General features: G+C 33.2%; 1 long non-coding RNA gene across 14 annotated transcripts; it reads left to right on the forward strand.

Annotated features, from left to right (window-relative positions):
• The first annotated feature begins 729 nt into the window (after window positions 1-729).
• Window positions 730-11,457, forward strand: LOC102662998 (uncharacterized). Of its 14 annotated transcripts, none has more exons than XR_005890085.1 (12): window positions 731-1,040; window positions 2,187-5,494; window positions 5,586-6,240; window positions 6,403-6,459; window positions 7,377-7,440; window positions 7,545-7,673; window positions 7,825-7,953; window positions 8,036-8,168; window positions 8,690-8,807; window positions 8,905-8,984; window positions 10,352-10,838; window positions 11,020-11,457. It is a non-coding gene; the product is annotated as an uncharacterized lncRNA (long non-coding RNA). The 14 variants fall into 14 exon arrangements; XR_005890089.1 differs by lacking the exons at window positions 6,403-6,459; window positions 7,377-7,440 and having other exon boundaries at window positions 732-1,040; window positions 2,187-2,279; window positions 2,356-2,471; window positions 2,579-5,494; window positions 5,586-5,685; XR_005890083.1 differs by having other exon boundaries at window positions 730-1,040; window positions 5,586-6,459.
• The last annotated feature ends 644 nt before the right edge of the window (window positions 11,458-12,101 follow it).

Consider the following 12,101-nt stretch of genomic DNA (forward strand, 5'->3'; position numbering starts at 1 on the left):
CGTGATTTTTAAAATGATTTTAATATACAATTTATTTTTGCTCTAACTATATAAATCAATATAATTGATCAATTAATATGTTAATTTTACAAATTATGTAAATTTATTTTAATATATAAATTACTTTTATTCTAATTATATAAATTAATAAAATTTTGATATTTAATTTTTTCGAAAACTTACATGTTAATATTTGTTTTAACTACAAAAAATTATTTAATAAATAAGTGTTTTGATACGAATTATATAAATCAGGAAAATTACATACATTAATATGACAATTACTTATATAAATTATTTTATGTAATTTATAAAGATTATGTAAATTTATTTTTTATATATAAATAATATAAATTTATATATTAATTATAAAAAGTAATAAATTTTTAATTTTAATTTTTTAGATTATTTATATATTATTTTTAATTATTTTTTTATAAATTGCATAAAATATTTTTTGAAAATAGTTTTACAATAGATTGTATAATTTTTTAAAATCTATAACAATAAATACAAAGGATACTACTTTTGTTAACTATTTTTGGTCTCCCTTTTTATTAGACCATTATGTCCTTAATTAACAAAATATTAACAAACATGGATGTAATCAAACACATAAAGAGGAGAGGGCATATTCATCTTTTTCTCTCCATTTTTTTAACTCCTTCACAGTAGTTCTGCCATCAACTCCTAAATAGCTCCTGTACACATTTTTTTCTTCCTAGTTTACGAAGATGTAACTACTCCAACATTCACGTTTTTATGCTTGAAAGTAGTTTACATTTTTACAACTTCCACAAATTACATGTGCATTTTCACTTCTCCTCTTTCTTCACCAACCCTAAATGCACACCCCACATCCTACATCCCACACCCACTCCTATACAGGGCACTCACCCTCGTCCCTCTACAAGCTGTTACGCCATCCCACTGCACCATTGTTGCATTGTCCCTCTACTTGACACCGTTGTGTTGTCCCGTTGCTCACCGTTTCGTACCATCTCATTGTGACGCCGCACTGCTCGAACCACTTCGTTTAGGTACTTCCTCTAGTTTCTTCTACGGACCCTTCTTCTCTGGTTATGAACCATTGGTTATGAACCATTGATATTGGAACCCTTGAATTCTCTATGTTCTATGAATGTGTGCGCCTAATTCCTCTATGTGAGTCTTCTTTTTGTAGCAACACCATGTTTGGAGGTAGAATTTTGTGACTACTTTCAAGTGCGGTACTGAAATTGGTTCAAGATTGAGTTTTGGGTTTTTATTTTTTATTTTTTTCCTGTGTTTAAGTATTTGAATGCTAGGATTTCATTTTGTAATTTTTTCTTTGGTGGATAAATTCAATTCTATTGTTCGTGCTCTGGTTATAGTTTGGTTGTTATACGGTAACTATTTGGTACTTGGTGTAAAGTCATCCTATGATTTGTGTGTATTTCCTCCCATCTTGAATTGTGGTATAAATGCTTAATTAGTGGCCATTATGAAACTGGCAAAATATTATTACAGTCTGGGTTTCTATTCTAGTGTTCGTCTCTTTCGCCATAAACTTCTTCCTTTATATGACTGTAATCATATTTTAGAAGGATCAAACACTACAACACAAAAAGCTTTTTAGGACGCCAGAACAACGACGATTCTACCAAAATCGATGTAGAAAATTGGCCGGTGGCATTTTTGTAAATAAGTGGATGCATTAATGATGATTTTAAGTAAAATCATCATAAAGCCATTCAATACGATGACAGTTTTGGTGAAAACCATTGTAGTTTCAAGAAGTTTAAAGACGGTTTTGGAAAATTGTCTTCGTATTGAATCTAAAAATTAATTTGTTGAGTTTGGTTGCACTTGAGCTATCACACCTAGCTCTAAAATACTCTTGTGTATTGCCCTTAAACCTTTGTTGCTCTCGTCGTATTGAATTTCATAACTGTCATGGTGCTTTCATCGTTGTCGTCTTGTCATCACCATCTTGCCACTGTCAATGTCAAGTATGAATCCCTCTGGTGACGTAGAGAATCAAAGATTCGTCAAGGGAAGATCATGAGACGTGTCTCGCCATGCCCAATTATTGGTTGAAGTTCCCTTTCTCCGCCTTCGCCTGCTTCTATAAAACGACATTTAAGTTTCATTGATTAGTGTGTTTAGTAATAGTGTTGATATCCTGATAATTTGGCTTGGTTTAGTTGTCAAAGAAGGTGGTGGATATGAGCGAGTTGTGGAGCCTCGTGTGTCAAGGTGTACCTGATGCTACTGGGATATGTTCTACACTGTGGAAGGTTAGGTTTCTTTTTTTTTATTATTCCTTTTTTCCCTACATTTTAGTCATTTTTTTTATATTTTTAGGTGAATTAGATTTATTTAGGGAAAATGGAGCAAGGATTTTTGCACTAGGGATGTGGATTCCAAATATGCGAGTGGCTTATTCCCATTCCATTCCAACCAAATAGGTCGTGTGTTCATAAGTCTAAGTAAGGATATGATTTGATTGCTATTGGTTAGTCAAGAGTGTTTTCCTTTATTGATGGAAGTGAAATCATGGAATGTTGTTGCAATTTATGCTTTTTGATACTTGCAGCTTTTGCTTGGATATCTTCTACCAAATTGCGGGCTTTGGTCAACTGAATTAGCCAAGAAACTAGCAATCACAGTACAATGATAACGATGTTGAATCGCTCAAAATAAACTAGGATTCTAACAATTCTGTAGTATAGGAATAACCAAGGTCAACTCAGAGACACAATCCAATTAGGTTTCAACTTCAATTCACTTATAAATCAAAGTAAGGGATTTCATCGAGCAGTTTGCAAACAATTAAAATTCAAAAGCAGAATTAAAAAATTAATAGGATTATGAAACAAATTTAAGGAGCATCAATGCAATTCATCAAATCCAAACAATTTGAATTATCATAGTTTTCTAAAGATGATGATCCTATTATAAAGGTTCAGTCAATCTAATTAGAGGTAACTCAACCGAACAAACCCTTAATTACATTAAGATCACAAATCAAATTGAAGTATCATCCAATTAATCTGTAATGAGGATTCAAAATAAGAAATTAATCAATTACCTAATTCATTTCCAATCCTAGACACATTCATAACCATACATACAAAAATAGAATTAGAGAAGAGGATGCAGATTCATAACAAAATTTGAAATTGTTAACCAAAACTCAAATTCATCACCGCTTGAACTCGATCCTTGGATTGATTAGTTGCTTAACCTTCCATGATCATCACCAATGAAAGAACAACGAGAATTGAAAAAGAAAAGGGAAGAACAAAGTAGAAGAGATGAAGAAATATGAAGTGAGAGAGAGTGATTGACTATGAGACGAACATAAAGTTACAAACTGATCATGTACTACCAGGAATCAACAAAGTTACAATTATATCAACTTCTCACGAGACAAACATCTCCATCATCTTTTTCTTTTTTGTAAGTAAAGAAAATAGAAAACTACCGCTAATCAATAATCATTAAATTTTGTTCTCCAAATATAACATAAAGGATAATCTATTTCCATTCCTATATACAAGAAACCAACATTTAATTTAATTATCAAAACCAATAAAAGTAGTTAAATTAATTGATTTTAATACATAATTGACAAAATTATGTATTAGGAGTTATAAGATTGGGTTGGTGGTTGAAGGAAGAAGAAAAGAGAAAGATGTGGTGGGTTCAAATCTCTATCACTAATATTTTAACAAAATTAACAACTAATATTTTCTCATAAAAAAATTGTGCAATAAGTAATATACATTTGATATATCTTCTAAAGTTTAATTTAATTATACAAACACAATAGGTATGAAACTTAATTTTCATGTCATTATTTCAAAGGTATGAAACTTCAACCACTCTTCACATCTCCTTCTTTTGCTTTATTTTTCTAATCAATTCTTGAGTATTAATTAGTATCTACATGACAACCTCTTCATAATATTTTTTTAGTATATTAGCATTTGTACACACAAGAAACTAGAAATCAAAGATAGGTTAAAAATAATAATAAAGAAGAGATCAAAATTTTTCTTGAAGTTATCTTAATATTATTTTAATTTTTTGGTTAATTGCACCTATTGTTTTTCATATAAGATTTATTGTATTTTACTATTGATTTCTATTTGACAAAAATCACATACTTTTGTTTTCTTTCCGAATACTTCCTTGATAAAATCCAGAGTGAAACTTAATTTACTTTTTCATATTCTTTTTTTTTATATATATATTTTTCCACTGAGGTATAGCTAGGAGTTAATTAGTAGGTATAGTTTTTCATTTTTTTATCTTTTTATTCGCTTTTTTGGATTAGCATTTTTCTCTCTCATTTTTTGCATTGCAATTTGAGAGAATGAAAATTTCACTCCAACATGTCTCACTCATTTTAGAAACAACACCTATAAAGTTTGAAGAGCGTTTGTCAAAGTATTTTTGTGTCATAATTGCTAGTTTTCAAGTTTTCACATTCTCTCAGACTTTTAGGGAAGTCAACCAACTAGCTTATTCTTTAGTTAAATATGGTTTTGAAGAGAGAGAGTGTTTCTTATTTCATGTTGGTCTTGGTTTTGCTTTGAACACCTATTTGGGTGATTTAAATTGTATCCCTTTATTGGTTAATCTATCTTCTTATACAAAGAAGGCCCCTGCCAATGCGGAAAGTACTAAAGTGCCCCTGAGTTGCTGAGGTGTCGTCGTCTGGGGGATTTTGTTGCTGCCCAAAATGGTCCCTTTTCTATTTTTATAATTTTTTTAAAGTATATTTACTGGATTGGCGACATGTGGCACACGTGCACGGTTTTCCAACCCGGTGCGCTTGGGTAACCGAAGGGTTTGTCATTTTCGTCCCTCTCCATTCCTCTCCATGGTTCACACTCTCCACAGCTCTCCATTCTTTTCCATGATTGTGGCTGTGACCTTTGTGTTCCTCTCGGCTTCTTAGCATTCCATTTGGCTTCTCACCATTCCATTCATCTCCATGGTTTAGATCTTTCAAGTCACCTTTGTGTTCCTCTCAGTGCACGGTTTTCCAACCCGGTGCGCTTGGGTAACCGAAGGGTTTGTCATTTTCGTCCCTCTCCATTGCTCTCCATGGCTCCACAACTCTCCATTCTTTTCCATGACTGTGGCTGTGACCTTTGTGGTTCATACTCTCCACAACTCCTGACCTTTGTCGACATGTTTTCCCTTCTCTGCGCGATTTATGCCTTTGTCCAACCAAAAAGGTTTGATCTTTTGGTGGTTGTCCCCGTGTTCGATTATTTTGCATTTCTTTGTGCAACTAGAAAGGTTCGATCTTTCTGGGGGGATTGTTGCGTTCCATTATTTGTAGATAGATTTATGTATGATCTGCGTGTTTGTGTATTTTTTTTTCTTTTCTGACAGGAAAAAAGACCCAACCTTTGTGTGATTTTTGGGTGCTCCTGACCTTTGCCAACATGTCTTCACTTCTCTTTGCGATTTATGACTTTGTTCAGCTAGAAAGGTTTGATCTTTCTAAGGGTGACTGTTGTGTTCGATTATTTGTATATTATTGTATGTATATTCATGTATGATCTGTATGTTTGGGTGAACAGGAAAAAAGGTCCAACCTTTGTGCGGTTTTAGGGTGGTCCTGACCTTTGCCAACATGTCTTCGCTTCTCTGTGCGATTTATGACTTTGTTCAACCAAAAAGGTTCGATCTTTTTGTTGTTGTCTCCTACGTTCGATTATTTTTTATTGTTTCCCACATTTTCCTTTTCGTCTCTACATTTTCTTTCTCTGCTCTTTAGTTGTTTATTATTCATTAATGTCCGATGTGTATGTTTGGGTATTTTTGGTTTGTTTTGTTACGTTGTAGAAGAAAAATGGTCCAATCTTTGTTGGATTTGGATTTTGCATTTTCGTGTCATCGTCTTCTTTGTTATCATTATTTCCCCTGTTGAACTATGGTTGTTGTACAGGATTTATATGTATTCATGTCTGATCTATATGTTTGTGTATTTTAATTTTTTTTTATTATTTTGTTAGAGCAAATGTTTATTTGTTTGCCTGATTTTTGGATCGAGGGTTGCTATTATTTCCTGAACCTCATATTTCTGATGTTCATCTTTCGACGTTCATCAGTTGTTTATCGTTTATGCTTTTGTTCAAAAAAAAGTTCATAACTTTTTGCAAGTTCTTCTTCTCACGTTTGCTCTTTTGAGGTGGCTGCAATATCATGGACCTAGGAGGTGTTTGAAGGCACGGGGTAATATACATTTGTTTGGCTTCACCACTTTTTTCTTTTTACCTAAAAAACCGTTTGGTTGTGTTTCAAGGCACAGGCTGATACACATTTCTATTAGATACATCATTTAGTTTTTTGCTAGGTTTCTTTTGGGTTACAGACTTCCAGGTTTGGTTTTGACAGGGTGGATGTCCATGGATTTAAACTCACAGAACTAAGTTTCCTTTCATGCACTATGAGGTACTTACTGAGCCAGCATGATTCATCTGGGTATCTCTAAGTGAATGGGGAAATGAGAAGTTGCCATCAATATGTGTTTTTATTTGTCAGCATGCATCTTTATTGTTGTCAATGACATATTTATTTGACTCAGTATTGTCCTTTTTTAAATAATTTTTGAAAATTTGTTGATGGAATTCTTATCCAAAACATCATCAGAGTGTTTGGGTCCACTGTGTGTAGTGATATCACAATCACGAAAATATTCTAAATCCCCCTTACTACTACCACCAACCAAACTTCCATGCACTTCATTGCCAATATCAGCAACGTCGTTGTTGATGCCCACCCGAATTGATCTGACTGAACCATGTTGGTCATCTTCCATGTCCTTAATTCGTGACCTCCCACTATGATCCATAACCTTCCCATCTCCTAGCCTGATGGCATCATTTTTGTGAGTGGTAGAGCTCTTCCTGACAGGTTCCATCTACATCACATTCAATTTTTCAACATTCATCTATTGTCTGTCAAATTACATCATTACATCATTATCATTAGTTCTTCCATACATTTTAGTCACCGTTTGGCCAATATGATCATATGAAGCAGTGACTGGCTCAACATTTTTTTGTTGGATATGTTCCTTACCAGACAAGTAAGAATCCTCCTCAGCAAAACATTGATCCTCCTCCTCATGTTTCGCTAGACTGCTTTCCTGTGGATCTGGAAGATTTCCATGCCCAGTCCCTTTTTCATTGTCACTAGGGTAATCTTTTTTGTGATCCAAAAACCGGGCCTCATCCTCAATAGGTTGTCTCATGTACCCACCATCTTCATCATCAACATATTCATCAGAGTCCCAATATTGATTTTGATGATCAACAGATTCACGCAATCCATCCCCAATGTATTACTTTCTTTAATTTATGCAACAGGCTGATGCTGTAGGTCTTTTTCCCATACTGTTTGTCAACAACAATTAACCCAATGTTGCCAGGGGTTTGTATTGTTTTTCCTATTAAAATTATGTCTTTTATATGGTTGTTGGGCTTCTTTAAGTTAACCAACTGCTATATTTGATGCGATTATATGTGTTGTGCTAGATAAAAATGGATCCCCATCTTAGTATGCAGATGAAGGAAATCTTGTGATCCACAATTCAAGCCTAATTGATGACATTTCAGACCACAATAATGGTGACATGGATGGGCCACAAACAACCATGGATATAGGTAATTATACAATATCTATATTGAACTTCTTACATTTTTAAATTGCTTAATTACATACATTCAACTAATTAATTTATATGAATTTGCCATTTATAGATTACTCATTCAAAACCAACTGCTATATTTGATGCGATTATATGTGTTGTGCTAGATAAAAATGGATCCCCATCTCAGTCTACAGATGAAGGAAGTCTTGTGATCCACAATTCAAACCTAATTGATGACATCTCATACCACAATAATGCTGACATGGATGGGCCATAAACAACCATGGATATAGGTATATTGAACTTCTTACATTTTTAAATTGCTTAATTACATACATTCAACTAATTTAATTTATATGAATTTGCCATTTATAGATTACTCATTCAACAACCCAACAATAGATGACGCTGATGATTATGATGAATGTTTTCCAGACAAACGTCTTGCCATTTCCACCATATCCATATAGGAAGTTAACTCCCCCTTATTGAAACAACATGGATAATGGTATCAATAATAGCCTTTTGCTCATCTGTATTTACATATCGATACATTATGAATTTGTAATATGGATTGTTGTGATTGAGCATCGTTTAAATTAAAACTATAATAATTTGGATATACCTATCAATGAATGGTAGGATCTGTTACATCCTAGGCAATCCATGTCAATATGAAAATACAAGTTTTTGCTCTCAACTTTAAAATATATTGCTCTGTGTTTTATGTCTAAAATTATTAATTAATTATTTATATATGTTGCTTACATTGATATTGATGAAGGCAATTTTGTGGTTCACAACTCAAACCTAATTCATGACATCTTAGATAACAATAATCATGACATCGGTGGGACGCAATGATATGCGACATCAACTTTGGTAATGGCAAAATTTATAGGTTCTACTTGCAATGACATTGGAGGTTCATATGATCTAATGTTTGCATTCCCTACATCTTATTGGAAGCATCCTCCCTATACTTATTTCTAGACACCGAGTTTTCATAGACATATATTTATGGTACAGGCATTCAATCACCCCATTGGATTTATGAAGGAATCTTTATGTTACTTTATAGAACCGAGTTTTGATTGAGGCGCTATCAGATGCTCAATTTATTGTTTCTTCAGGTTTATGAATATAGGTAATTGTACAATATTTATATTAAACTTACATTTTTTTATTCCTTTATTATTACATGCATTTAGCTAATTTACTTTATATAAATTTGTCTTATATAGATTACACAATCAACTACCCAACAATAGATGAAGGTGATGATTATGATGAACAGAACATTCTAGGCACACCATGTCAATTGGTAATTACATTTTCTTTAAAGTACACGTTTCTTTTCATTGTGTCGCTGTAATTTGTTACCACCCGTAATATTCTATGAATGGTCATTCCATTTTCTTTTCATTCTGCTCCCATTTATGGGTATCCTTTCCCTTCTTTAACAAATGTTTTGCATGCCTGAACATTGACAACTTGCTATATAGATTATTAATTTTTGTTTTCAGTTGTTTATGGGTTACAGAGATATCTATTTGCATCTGCACACGGTCCCTGCCTATAGATTAACTACTCAGAATCGAGTTTTTGTTACACCATTCACAATTTGCTGTATAGATTTTATTTTCAACAAATTTTTGTTATTGTTGTGCTTTTGTTTACCCTTCTTATTAAGTTTTTGTGTGTGTGTTTAATTTTTTTGTTTGTTTCTCTTGCGTTTTGCTAACATTTGTGGTTAAGTCTTTCCGTTCCTCAAGTATTTAAATTGATCGACCTTTATTTTGCAATTTTGATTTACATTTTTAATTGGTTTCTGGATAGTTTACCCTCCAAAAAATATCCCTGGCCTATGACATTCATTGAAAGACATTGATTGATAGACAACCCCCACCACTATCCAATATTAAATCCCGCCATTTATTTCTGACTGCATTTTAAGTATAATGTACACATAACAGTACACGATAATTATTGTACATCTCAGATCACAATCCACTTAATTATTATCCTACATAATTGACGACTTTTGATTCCCAATGCTACCATCCATCCTGTCTAATCATAAAACAAGACTGACAAAATATCATCGTTAACATACATAAGTATACGGTAATATACAGAATGAATATACACAATTTAGGGAAGCGTAAAAGACAAATACTAAACAAACATGAATAACTATTCATTGTAACTATTCACCACTAAACTTAAGACCAGACTTTGAAGGGTCACAACTTATTTGGTGTCTTTCCAACAGTCACTGCTATATATTTATATTTACTATATTCATTGTAACTCCTTCCATTTGTGTGAGACCTTAAACTTCCACACAACAACATGAGTACATCGGCATCTACCTCTATTCCTATAAGTTTCTTTCACTTTACCAGACTTCATTTTAACCTCATAACTATCTGTTCCAGTATGACCCTTGATATATTTCTTCGTTTCCTCTATCATTAATCTTTCACATTACTATTATTGGATAATTCTTCCTTACGTGTATATCATCCACTTTTCCCAAACTTACACATATCCTCTTTACACCACAGACATGACTGCACCCAATGTTTTCTGATTTACCGATTTTTTGGGGTGCATGTTTCTGTGCAGTTTTTTATAAATTCCTCCATATTTGTTCTCTTACTAATTACGTTATATATTGTGCTACAGGGCCCCTCCCATTGGATGCCAAAAAACCAGTTTTTAGCGGCATTTCATGTTGACAAGGCCGGCATTCACCATTCCAACTATTTTTCCATTTTCCTTTTTCCAGATACAAAAACAAACTTATTTCTATTGTTAACATGTTTCCTTGCAGAACATTATTGAGGTCCCTTTGTCTTACCATAGACAATGGGGGCCATATCACCCAACTTATGTTTTATTTGACTATAATGGAAGCAAACATTTTGTTAGGGTGCGGAAATATGACACCCGATATTTTTTTGTTGATGGTTTGAAAGAGTTTAGGAAAGCCCACGACATTAACGACAGTGTCATTATCCGGTTTTTTGCTCTCGACAAAAATACCTCTTTCGAGGTTGAAGTCATGGGACCTATCCGTGGGCAATCACGTGGAAGGTCAGTGGTTACAACTAGAAGGCACGTCTTTACAACTAATGTCACACAAGACATGGTGCAACACAACTTGCCTTTGGTAGGAGTTTCTAACCCACTCAATTATGTTGTTGTTTTTCTTTGCCAAATTTTCTTAAACACAGTCAAACTAATCTATTAGTCAAATAACTGTCCTTTATATTTGTTATATTCAGATAACATTGCCTGCTGATTTAAAAAAAAAAAATTGTCCTTTAATTGTTGTTATAATTTGGCTATAGGTTCTTCCAACAGCAGCTTCAAATTTTTTGTTTGGCTCAAAAAAAATATTCTTGTCCAGCGTGGTTACGGTAGACGTAACCAGTGGCAGATCACCATTCATGATGGTCTGCCATCCCTTGTGAAACCATGGTTCCAGTACCTCTCTGAAAATAACTTAATGCCTGGAGATGAAGTTGTATTCTTCTTCAGGTTTGACGAACATACGTGGGAAGTCCTATTTAGGAAAGAAGTAATAGGGATGACACCCTTTCCAGTTGAAGACCATCCCACATAAAATTATATTTTTTTGTTTTAATTTGATTTATATTTTGCTTAATTTTGTTAATCAAATACCTTAGGGTATGAAACAATTTCTTTCCCTTTATGCTGAAGTTATGAACATATGTTGATGGCTTACGATTTATATGTCTTACTTTTATGGTACCAATATTCACTACTATGATTGTTGAGTGCATCTAACTATAGTGTATGCAAAAAACTTTACTTTCTTCTTTCCTTTTCCCTCTTGTGATGCCTACTGTTGTGGGTTATAAACCCAATCTTGCTACTGAAATAGGTTATTCACGGGAAATGATCACCTGAAATTCAACCAGTTTATGTGCCCGCCGACAATTTGTCCATCCAATTTTAAACATGTTTTTCAAACATCTCATAGACCAAACAACTACAAGGAACAATTTCAACAAATTACCCATGATTCCAGATTTTCAGGCCTAATTACTGTGTAACATTTGTCCCACTTAATTAGTATAATTTATGACCAAATTGTTTAACTAAACTTCTCTTTCATACCATTTGTTATTCATTCCACCAAATTTTTTTTATCATTTTTTTTACTTCCTTTTTATCATTTTCTGACCTTTTACAAGTTTATCAAATAATCTCAGTTATTGTGGCAATGCATTTGGGTGTCAAACATTTTTCCTTTTTTAAAAGTGATTTAACAAAACATTATACCGGTACAAAGTACAAAGTACATGTTATTGCATTGGTTATCTATCTCTCTGTATATATATATAAAATCGACTTTCATGTGTCGGTTGGATACAAAAATGATTTTTTTTTACATCTCACTTTTACT

Source organism: Glycine max, chromosome 19 (assembly GCF_000004515.6).
Source record: "Glycine max cultivar Williams 82 chromosome 19, Glycine_max_v4.0, whole genome shotgun sequence".
In the NCBI taxonomy this organism is placed as follows: Eukaryota; Viridiplantae; Streptophyta; class Magnoliopsida; order Fabales; family Fabaceae; genus Glycine; species Glycine max.